This window comes from Lemur catta, chromosome 1 (genome assembly GCF_020740605.2).
Source record: "Lemur catta isolate mLemCat1 chromosome 1, mLemCat1.pri, whole genome shotgun sequence".
Lineage (NCBI taxonomy): Eukaryota > Metazoa > Chordata > Mammalia > Primates > Lemuridae > Lemur > Lemur catta.
Window position 1 is genome coordinate 2,549,078 of NC_059128.1, and position 9,661 is coordinate 2,558,738.

Here is a 9,661-nt window from a genome sequence, read left to right on the forward strand (position 1 = left end):
CAACTGTCGGCTGGGATCCAAAGTGGGGCAGTCTTGTGGGGCTGGGCCCTCGACCTGTGTGTGTAGAGTTTTAGTTTTGCAAGATGAAAATATTTCTGGACATGGCTGGTGGTGATAGTTCTACAACAATGTGATTATACTTAATACCCTCGAACTGTACACTTAAAAATGGTTACGGTGCTAAATTTTATGTGTATTTTACCACAGTAAAAAATTTGTAAATAATGGGAACTTTAAAAACGTGGGGAAGAGTGCACAGCACGGTGATGTTGCAGTGGGAAGCACACGACTCCTCCGCTGGAGTCTGGACATTCGTCTGCTCCGAGCCCTTCATTGAAATGTGATCCCCAATGTTGGATGTGGGTCCTAATGAGAGGTGTTTGGGTCCTGGGGGCAGATCCCTCATGAATGGCTTGGTGCATCCTCACGGCAATGAATCAGTTTTCACTCTACTCGTTCCCGGGAGAGGTAGTTGTTAAAAAGAGCCTGGCACCTCCCTCCTCTCTCTTGCTCCCTCTCTTATCGTGTGATCTCTGCACATGCTGGCTCCCCGCTGCCTTCTGCCACGTGTCACAGCATCCTGAGGCTTTCATCGATCCCCAGTCTTCCAGCCTGCAGAATCATGAGCCAAGTAAACCTTTTTCTTTAAATTAAGCTGCCTCCAGTATTCCTTTATAGCAACACAAACAGACTAAGACAACTTCCTAGAAAAGATTCTGTCAAAAATATTGAACAGAGGCCGGGCGCAGTGGCTTGTGCCTATAGTCCCAGTTACTTGGGAGGCTGAGGCAGGAGGATCACTTGAGCCCAGGAGTTGGAGGTTGCAGTGAGCTACAATGATGCCACTGCACTTTAGCCTGGGTGACAGAGCAAGACCCTGTCTCCAAAAAAAAAAATTAAATAATTTATATAATTTTCTATTTAAATTAATCAAGATCTAATTTATAGTCAATAAAATGCATCCATTTTAAGACCTTATTTTTCTACATGTGGTTTAGGTTCACAGTAATTGAGAGGAAGGTGCAGAGATTTCCCTTATGCCCATGCCCCACCACATGTGTAGTTTCCCCTATTCTCGACATGCCCTACCACTGTGACATCAGGAAAATGGCAGAACATAAGCTTTCAGCCATCCTCCTCCTTTCAGAAACAATTTTGACAACCACTCACAGATAAGATTACCTTTGCAGGGTTCCAGGCATCCAATGGAGAGGTGTCAGCACCCCACTTCAGTAAAAAAATATCTTTGAATAGGCTCATTGAAGAGGGTAAGAAGAACGGTTTCACTTTATCTATGTTAACACTCTCCCAAGGTCGTACTTCTCGTTGCCAAGAGAGTCCTTCGGCCTGTGCTTCTGCAAAGGAGAAAAGCAAAGGTGTAGCACACTGCCCAAGTGGCCCATTTTTTCCTCACCCCACCCAGAACGCCGAGCGGGTCAGCATGGATGAGTATTTTGGTGGCAGCTAGGAGCAAGGAAAAGTGGTGAGTGCTCACATCAGCAGGGCACACAGCTCAACAAAGAGCCGTGGTTTCTAGTAATTATCTCACGGAGTCCACCAGGATTCCTGTCCTCAAACTTTGTAGAATGCATCACCTGTGGACACCCCCCAGCTATCCCATGTGTGTCCGTAGCACCCCACGTGTCCCCATGTCGCCCATAGCTAGCACCCTCCATGCATCCCCACAGATTGCACACACGCCTCTGCAGATCGTGTACAAGCACGTGCAGACAGACAGCTTGACTGCACTGGGTTGGGAGAAGGCATTTAACCTTGACCACTTCAGGGGCACTGCCTTAGGGAAAATAAATGGGAAGTTCTCAGCACCTATTCTGGTGTCGCATATACCGAAGGCAATCCTAAGACTTCCCCACCCCACCCGCAAGAGAGAACAAGAGCAGTGGAGCAGCTGCAACCATAGAAAATATTGGAGAGGTTCCCAGAATCCCTAGCCAGGCCATCTGGTTAAGGTCTTTCTCTTCCAAAGCCAGTCAGTGAAGCCTCAGCGAGGTGACTGCTCCTTCACACGTGAAGGCAGCTCCTAGCTGCCACCAAAACATTCACCCGTGCTGACCCGCTCGGCGTTCTGGGTGGGGTGAGGAAAAAATGGGCCACTTGGGCAGTGTGCTACACTTTTGCTTTTCTCCTTTTGCAGAAACACGGGCTGAAGGCAGCAATGCGGGACTTCAAAACCTCAGGGAAACATGTCACCACTAAAGGAACACAGTGAATTTGCAGTAATCGACCCCCCAAAATGGAGATGTGCAAATTGCTGGACAAAGAACTCAAAATAATTGTTTTCAGGAAGCTCAACAAGCTATAAGGGAACACAGACAACTCAAAGAAAAATAACACATGAACAAAAGGAGTTCAACAAACAGATAAAATAAAGATGAACCAAACAGATTCTAGAGCTGAAACGACGAATGAAATGATAAAGGCAATAGAGAGCTCACACAGCAGACTAGATCAAGCAGAAGGAGGAATCTATGAACTCAAAGATAAGTCATTTGAAATTATCCAGAGTGTAAAAAAGAAAAAAAAGGAAAACGTAAAGAAAGCCTACAGGATTTGTGGGAGACCATCCAGTGAACTAATGTGCACATTGTGGCTGCTTTGCAAGGAAAAGCGAGGACGGGGCGGAGGCTCGTGCAAGGAAATAATGGCGGAAAACGACTCACATCTTGAGACGGACCTGGGCCTCAAGGTTCCTGAAGTTCAAGAATCTGCAAACAGGATCCACCCAGGGAAGATTTCATCAAGACAAATTATAATGAAATTATCAAAAGTCAAAGATGAAAAGTTTTGAAAGCCCCAAGAAAAAAGCAGCTCTTCACATGCGAGGGAACGCCCTAGAGCTGGAAGTGGATTCTCAGCCGAAACCTCGCAGGCCAGGACAGAGGGGGGTGACGCTCAAAGTACTGAACACAAACAAACTTCCTGCAACCAAGAATTCTGCACCCAGAAAAGCTTTTCTTCAGGTATGATGAAGAGAAAGACGGTCCCAGACAAACGAAAGCTGGGGGAGTTCATCTCCACTAGATCTACTTATAAGAAATGCTGGGCCGGGCGCGGTGGCTCACGCCTGTAATCCCAGCACTCTGGGAGGCTGAGGCGGGAGGATCATTTGAGCTCAGGAGTTCAAGAACAGCCTGAGCAAGAGCGAGACCCTGTCTCTACTAAAAACAGAAAGAAATTAGCTGGACAACTAAAAATATATACAGAAAAAATTAGCCAGGCATGGTGGCGCATGCTTGTAGTCCCAGCTACTCGGGAGGCTGAGGCAGGAGGATCACTTGAGCCCAGGAGTTTGAGGTTGCTGTGAGCTAGGCTGATGCCACGGCACTCTATCCTGGGCAACAGAGCAAGACTCTGTCTCCAAAAAAAAAAAAAAAAAAAAAAATGCTAAAGGAAGTTCTTCAAGTTGAAACAAAAAGATGCTTATTAATAACATGGAAACAGATGAACATCAAAAACTCTCTGGCAAACATACATACATAGTGAAATTCAGACCACTCTAATACTGTAATGGTGGTTCATAAATCACTTTTAACTCTAGTATTGGAGTTAAAAGACAAAAATATTAAAAATAATTGTAGCTATAATAATGTTAATGGACACATAAAAAGGTGTAGATTGTAACATCAGTATTATAAATGTGGGGGGAATGACAAATAAAAATGTAGAATTTTTGTTTATGATTGAAGTTAACTTGTAATCAGCTTAACATAGATGGTTATAACCATAAGAGATTTTGTGTAAGCCTCATGACTGCAAAAAAGATAAAGAGAAAAGAATCAAAGCATGCCAATACAAAAAAGAAAAATTCATCAAATCACAAATGAAGTAAGTAAGTGACTTTCTGGAGGACCAAGGAACTATAACATCTCCTTATCATGAGAGTTTTGAGAAAGTCAGGCAGAGCGTTAGCAGAAGAATGCCCAGGGGAGCCTGACCATAGAGTCCTCCTCCCTCCTCCACCGCGATGCCTGCTCATTGTGCTAATCAGACAAGGGCAGTTTTGCAGGAGCTCCAGTGGGAAACCATTGGGCATTCACCTTACAGTCCTGATTTGGCTCCTTCTGACTTCTTTTTGTTTCCTAATCTTAAAAAAATCTTTAGACCAGGCACAGTGGCTCACGCCTGTATTTCTCCTGCTTTGGGAGGCCAAGGAGGAAGGATCCCTTGAGCCTAGAAGTTCGAGGTTACAGTGGGCTGTGATTGTGCCACTGCACTCTAGCCAGGGTGACAGAGTAAGACACTGTCTCAAAACAAAACAAAAAAACAAACAAGCAAAAAAAGTAAAATGAGCTGAATTGCTCTCACTTAAATGTACTTTTATAATACCAAAACTTTAAAAAATACATGGTACAGTCCTTATGGGACTTTGCTTAAAGCTCATGTTTTCCTTTCAGTTATTCCCTTCTCGATTTAACTATCTTCAACCATGAGGCTCACAGATTATGAAATCTCACTTTTATGCAAATTGTCGACTTTTTAAAAAGTCCCATCCCAGTGCCCACCATTGCTCTGGACTTTTCTATATCAGCAGCTTATAATTTGTCCATTATTTTAGTGGAAATTCCTAAGGTAGATGAACATGGACATCTCAGAGTCGGAATCCTGGCTCCAGCGCATACTCACCAGGGGTTTGGACAAGCTTCACCTGCCGCAGTTGTGGAACTCAAGTTAGAGACGTTCATAGAGGTGGAGCCCCTGGCTCTGTGCTTCAGACACAGCCCACACCTGCTAACAGTCACCTGCTTCTTCCTCCCTGTCCTCCGCGTCTAATTTAGCACAGAGTTTATTAATTCGGTTTCACCGCCTGCAGGTTTCTGCCCGATACGTGATTCTGACAGTGAGGGGAACATGTAAGGTTATTTTGCTGATATCCTGACTCTGCTCTCCTAGGGAGTCTTTGGCTGCTCTTTCTGCTGACAGAATTAAGCTTCTACTCACCATCTCTGGCTGCTCCCATTCATCTTTGCTTTGTGTTTTCATAACGCATTCCTGGTGTGACCTCTGCTGTAACTCAGGGGTTATCAGAGTTTAATGTGGTGTCTGCGGTGTTTCATCTGCTGCTGTTGAAAACAGTTCCTCCAGAACTTAGCAACGTCCAGAAAAAAACATACATTATCCCAGAGTTTCTGAGAGTCGGGAATTTGGGAGCGACTTAGCTGGGTAGTTCTGACTCCGGCTCTCTCCAGAGGTTTCGGTTGGGTGTCAGTCACAGCCGCAGCCATCTGGAGACCTGACTGGGGCCGGCAGGCCCGCTGTCCAGTGGGCACAGTCACGTGGCTGTTGCCGAGACTGCGGCTCCTCGCCAGCTGTGGGCACGCGGCCTCACTACTGTGTCACACGGTCCTATCCACGGAGGTGCTTGAGTGTCCTTATGCTGCTCCAGCGAGTGACCTGTCAGAACAAGGAGGGAGCCCCAGTGCCTTCTCGGCCCTGGTCAGCCTCTGAAGTCCCCACCGTCACCTCTGCCGGATTCTGTCGATTGGGAGCAGCCACTGAGTCCGGCCCACACCCAAAGGAAGGGCTGTTGAGTCCTGCCTTTTGAGGGGAGGAATCTATGGCCTCACTTTAAAACCACCACACCTGAGGTGCCTCTTGAGTAGTAAATTCTAAGTCTTCCTGTCAGATCTGGTGCTAGCGCTTGAAGCTCTGATGGGAGTGGTGGCAAAGGCAATATATGTAACCTAAACTTTTGTACCCCCATGATATGCTGAAATTAAATAAATAAATACCAAAAAAAAAAAAAAATCTGGTGCCAGGCAGGACCCAGGAACCTGCAGTTTCCACAGGCCCCGTCGTGATTCTGATGCAGGTGGCCTGAAGTCCACACCTGGAGACACACTGCTCTGGCCGGAAGGGGTCACTTGGTCTTGGGCTTCCTTCAGTGCCTTAATTGGTTACACCTGCCCACCTTTGCACTCACACACACAGCACTTGCACCCCATTTTCAACCGTGGACATCCTTTTTTAAGTCCTGCATCAGTCTAGTACCTCCACGGTGCCTGATGTCTTCGACAGAGGTGAGCCCTCCCTCCCTCACATTCCTGTAAGAGCCCATCCTTTTCCTGCTCTTTGGCTCTGACTCACTTTGTTTCAGTCCCACTGCACTGCTAGTAGGGATTTAAAATGATTGCCTCCATTGGACCTGCCCTTCAGCCATCAGAACTAACATAATTCTGTGGCAAGCACTTTGCCACTCAGGATGGAAGAGTAGTGTGGTCATGAGAATGCTGCAGAGCCGCTCAAACCGCCCTTCCTGGTAGTCGCTGCTTGCATGCTATCTGTTTTAATCAGCTCAGCAAAGCACTGTCACTGTTGATGGGTTTGCCTTTATGAAAAGTTTCATTATGCTGACTACCCATCCCCCTTCAGGCTTGTAACTTTTGATTTGATAGAATCATTGAACTTTAGAATTAGAAAGGATCTTAGAAATTATCTAGGGCAATTTTTTGTCTAATTTTTACAGATGAAACTAAAGTTCAGATTGTTCTATGCCCAGGGTTCCCTAGCTGGTTAGTTACAGAACCTGAACTAGAACTAAGGACTCTCTGAACTGTGCTGCCCAGGGTCCATCCAGCCGCCTGTTCCCTAACCTGAGCAGGAGAACCGTTGCATGTTGGTTGTTTTTCCTCTCTCTCTCTAATAAATAGCCTTAGAAGGTGTCAGTTCAGCTGTTTAATCTGAGTGTTCATACATTTTTAATAAGGAATAAAAAGAAAGCTGCAGGTTGAATTCCTGGTTTAAAAGTTGCACTGATGTGTAACTTAGTGGTTATGAGTGTGACTTCATGGTTCCAGAAATCTCTTAAGAGGCTTATTTTGGGCCGGGCGCGGTGGCTCACACCTGTAATCCTAGCACTCTGGGAGGCCAAGGTGGGAGGATCGCTCGAGGTCAGGAGTTCGAGACCAGCCTGAGCAAGAGCGAGACCCCCGTCTCTACTAAAAATAGAAAGAAATTATCTAGCCAACTAAAATATATATAGAAAAAATTAGCCGGGCATGGTGGTGCATGCCTCCAGCTACTCAGGAGGCTGAAGCAGTAGGATCGCTTAAGCCCAGGAGTTTGAGGTTGCTGTGAGCTAGACTGACACCACGGCACTCACTCTAGGCCGGGCAACAAAGCGACACTCTGTCTCAAAAAAAAAAAAAGGCTATTTTGCATTTGGATTTAGAAAAAATATTTTAAAATCATATGCACAGACTTGGACTTTATCTATGTTACTATACAGCAGCTAGTGAGCTTAATACATTAATTTTTAACGTCAAAACTGTTTTCTGTATGACTGCACATATCTTTAGTTGTTTTCACTGATTAACCACTTGCTTTGACATTGTGTTCTTTTCTGCAAATAGAAAGGTCATTCGCTCAGAAAATGCTGACTTTTTACTGAGCTGACATTTAACTTCCTAATTCATTGTAGTTAAATGAATTGGGAAGTGTAAATTGACAGTACATAATGCCTGTTAAAAGATCATTATACAATCAAATGATAAGATGAAAATATTTATGCCTATCGAGTATTTAAAACTGATTTATTCAGAGTTAGGATTAAGGGTTTAAAAAGTCAGAGACATTCGTGTACGATTCAAGTATCAGAATACTGTCGTTGAATGTTGTCACTAAGCTGATGGAGATATTCCTCGTGTGTATGAAGTAGACGTGTTCTTTGCCAGAAGCACTTCATATCTAATTTTCTAAATCCGTGTTCTTCTCCGTTGGTTTCAGAGGTGGTGTTTCTTTATTCTAAATTGATAAGCAGTTGGCAGTACCAATAATACATTCCCCAAAACGTCACCTGTCTTCCTCAAAGGATTAATATTGTATGAACTGCCACCAAGATGTCCATCCATGAGTTCTGTTGGCTTCACCCTCGCTGTGTCCCGAGCCCCCATTTGTCACCACCACCGTACTTCCTGTTCTCGTCCCAGTCGCGCTCGTGCTTGGCTCCACCGTAGGCCTAGTGTCCCGATGAGTCTCCCTGTCCCTTCCCTTCATCCTGACCTCTTTCCCTTCATGGCAGCCTGAGATCATTTTTTTCCCCCAACATTTATTTATTTTTTATTTCAGCATATTATGGGGGTACAATGGTGATATAGCACCTCTTGTATTATCCTGGATAGAGCTGGAACCCATTCTACTAAGTGAAGTATCTCAAGAATGGAAAAATAAGCACCACATGTACTCACCATCAAATTGGTTTTAACCGATCAACACCTAAGTGCACATATAGTAGTAACATTCGTGAGGCGTCGGGCAGATGGCGGGGTGGAGGAGGGGATGGGTATGTACACACATAATGAGCCCAAGATCTTTTTAAGAGGTCGTTCCTTTTATTGTCTCTGCTTCTGGGTTCACTTAGAGTAAAGCCGGAGTCCTTACCAAGGCCCGTGGGACTCTTCCCCTTTCTCACGCTTCCCAACCCTGTGGCCTCCTTGCTGTTCCTTACTTGCCACAGAATCTTACCTCAGAGAACTGCGTTGTCCATTCCTCAAGTAGTCAGCAGAACACCAGCAGGCAAGTGGGTGAGCGCATACATACATACACACACACACACACACACACACACACACTCTCTCTCTCTCTCTCTCTCTCTCTCTCTCTCACTTCTTCCCTCTCTCCGTCCCTCCGTTTTTGCTTTTTCTCCCCAGCACTGGGTGTCCTCTGACATACTATAGATTGATCTGTTTATTGTCTGTCTCCCCCTCCTGGACGGGAACCCCATGAGGAAAGGGACTTTCCTGTGTTCACCGCTGTTTCCCAGAGCCTAGAACAGTGCCTGGCGGTTAATTGGCCCTCAGTACACATTTGTTGAATGAATGAATATACTCAGGAAATGCATTGGATGTCAGTGAAGACATCCTCTTTTAACAACACATAATTATATCCACTTTGACTTTCAGTTTTCATTGCTCAGTGTTTATTACAGCATATTGAAAACACCATTTAAAATAAAAGTTATATGATTTAAACATATGAGAGTTTAATTGTAAGGCTTTTCTCCAGCTTAAAGATTTTATTGGTGAGGTTAAATGCGTGTAGTTGAACTTAAGGCCAGCTTAGTTTAAATTCCACATCTTTCTGGCTACTTTCATGCCTGTATTTAAAAATTAGAGCATTGGTGAAAGTGAGACGTTGTCAGTTTATGGGAAAATGAATGCTGAGAAGTGGGACTTCTCCTTACTTTGCTTTTCTCCTAATTATAGGTGAAGTATTTGACTATTTGGTTGCACATGGAAGAATGAAGGAAAAGGAAGCAAGAGTTAAATTTAGACAGGTATGAATTACTGCATCTTTAGTTTGTCACTTTAATAAAGTGACCCTGCTTAGACCCTGAAGCAAACAAGCGTTTGCCTCTGTGAATGCTTAGCAGGCTCACTGGATGGCAGGGATGGGCCACTCAGCTCAACCGAAATGTATCAAGCGCCCTTCGTGCCTAAGGTGCTGTGCTAGAGGTAGCCATGGGCTCTATTCCCAGCTTTGTAATGTCGACATTAGACCCTTAACTTTCCTTTTGACTACTGAGCCTTAAAAATCTAGAACTTTTCAAAAATTGTCTATGATTCCATTAACTAAAACCATTTTAAGGCTTTTAGCAAGGAGAATGACACAATCCCAGAATTGATTCTTAGTTTTTTCTTACGTA